The sequence below is a fragment of the Tamandua tetradactyla genome, chromosome 20 (assembly GCF_023851605.1).
Source record: "Tamandua tetradactyla isolate mTamTet1 chromosome 20, mTamTet1.pri, whole genome shotgun sequence".
Classification (NCBI taxonomy): Eukaryota; Metazoa; Chordata; class Mammalia; order Pilosa; family Myrmecophagidae; genus Tamandua; species Tamandua tetradactyla.
In genome coordinates this window covers 4,455,555-4,457,813 of record NC_135346.1, presented here as the reverse complement: position 1 = coordinate 4,457,813, position 2,259 = coordinate 4,455,555, and the positions used below count along the sequence as shown (strand labels likewise).

Sequence of the window (2,259 nt, the reverse complement as noted above, 5' to 3'; positions counted from 1 at the left end):
ATGAGCAGGGTCACATTTCAATTGAAATAGCCTAACCAAAGTTTCCACCTACAATAAGTCTACATCCATAGGAATGGATTGAAAGAATATGGGCTCTTCTGGAGTACATAATAACTTCCAACTAACACAAGTAGTTTTTATTGAAATTCAGTTCAATGAGGAAAAAAACATGAAAAAGTGCAAAATATATATATTCCCTTGTGGTACTCAAATGTGATTTTTTCTTACTACGGGTCAAAAATGTTTACATTTCTAAAATGAAATTACAGTGGATTTAATTTCATTGTTAATATACAATTTTTTTGCTTCAAAGTGCAAACAAGAGAAGATTGAGTGGGTTGCAGGAATTTTTTCTAGCAGATCCATATCATGCCATCTCCTCCTTCCTCTTCCTTTAGTGCAATGGTGCACAGCAGCCTTATCATAAAGGCATGATTACAAAAGCTGTTCCTGAAACCCCCCTACAGCAGCACTCTAGAAGTACTGCTGGGGGTGGTTCCTTTTTTCTTCTGCAACCAATTCTTAACCTTTCATGATTTCATCATTTTCATTCTCACCTCAAATACTTCACAGATGCCCTCCCAGAACCAATGAAAATTATAATTAATAAGCCCTTTTCTTTCAAAGGTTTCTTCTCTGATGAAGCAAAAAAAAAGCCAGGAACTTTGTATTGTAAAAATACAATAAAGAACCGTTGTATTATTCAGCTTTATAACTGCTGTTGATTCCTTATTATAAGGAATTCCTGCCCCATCTTCCTTGAGACCATAAATACAAGAGCTGTCAATAATCACACCTATTATTTCACAGCAGAGTTCATAAGTTTGCCTATTGACCCGAGTGCTGTCAGTTGCAATATAAATTTTGCTGGCAACATAAAAAAGTAATCCCTTTTCAATTCCAGAATTTGAGCTAAAGATGTTTAGCAAATCCTCTAGGGTTGGGAGTTGTGGAATCAGTGTCTGAATAACTTTGCTAAAAGCTTTGAATATTGATTGATCATATATGCTTGTCAGATAAAAGCTGAGGTGAAATTTTTGTCTAGTTTGGCGTCTGCAAGGTCATCATTTGTCCTTTGGTGAATATCTATTTGGATTTCAACTTTGAGGTCAACTGAGAGGCCATCCACTTTCTGAATAAATACCTCAAAGTTCATGTCAGTGTTGATTTTTAAGCCCAGGTCATCATGAGGTAGAGCCTGGCCAGGACACCCATGGAATTTTCCTAGGAGTCAATGACAAATATCAGTGCTCCTGTTCCCCCGAACATCATCTCATAGTCCAGTGTAGGATCAAAAAGTTAACCTGCCCTAGGATATCCCAAATCTGAAAATTAACGAAGGACCTACAGGAAACTTCTTCCCATCATATCTTATTAGTGCTCTCCAAGAACAGTGTTTTGTTGGGTGACATTGTGTGAAAGACAACTTTCTGAAAAGATGACTTGCCACTTCAGCTCAGACCCATGAGCAAGATTTTTGGCTTCACCTTGGTATTGAAGGGATTGCTGAAATCCAGGGATCCCTCTTCACTTTCACTATCTGGGTGAGTGTCCAAAGAGTCAGCCCCATCCCCATAGTCAATAAAGAATTTTTAAATTAAGGTGTGTGAATTCATTTTTTTTCCATTCATGTTTTTGCTTTATTATTCATTTACCCATACATTGGATAAAGGAAGTTTCCATCACAAGGTTTTTATAATCACATGACCACATGATAAAAGCTATATAGTTATATAACATCATCAAAGATCAAGGCTACTGGATTACAGTCCAACAATTTCAAATATTTCCTTCTGGCTATTCCAATATGCTAGAGATTAAAAACAAATCTCTATATAATGAGTCAGTAGTTATAATTATTTTTTAAATCATAATTTCTCAGTTAGACCTCCTCACTCTTATTTGATCATTCTCTCAATCTTCAGGAAATCTGATCAATGACCAATTTAACTTATTCATGCTGGAAAGTGTTGTTGACTTTATGGGATAGAGGAACGAATCTGGTTGATGTTCTTGGAGAGACTGGTACCTCTGGGTTTCAGGGCTTATATGGCATAGGAGCAATCTGAAGGTTTCAATTTTCTAAAAAAATAAACTTACTAACTAAAACTTTTATAGAATCTTACAATGAGGATTTGTTAGCTTACAAATTTATAGTTCTAAGGTCAAGAAATTGTCCAAATCAAGGCATCAACAGGATTATACCCTCTCTGAAGAAAGGCTGCCAACATCTGGGACAACTTTGTCACATGGGAAGGC

General features: G+C 36.2%; 1 pseudogene; it reads right to left on the bottom strand.

Annotated features, from left to right (window-relative positions):
* Positions 1–530: 530 nt before the first annotated feature.
* On the bottom strand, positions 531–1,659 carry LOC143664789 (ras-related GTP-binding protein D pseudogene; annotated as a pseudogene).
* Positions 1,660–2,259: the final 600 nt, after the last annotated feature.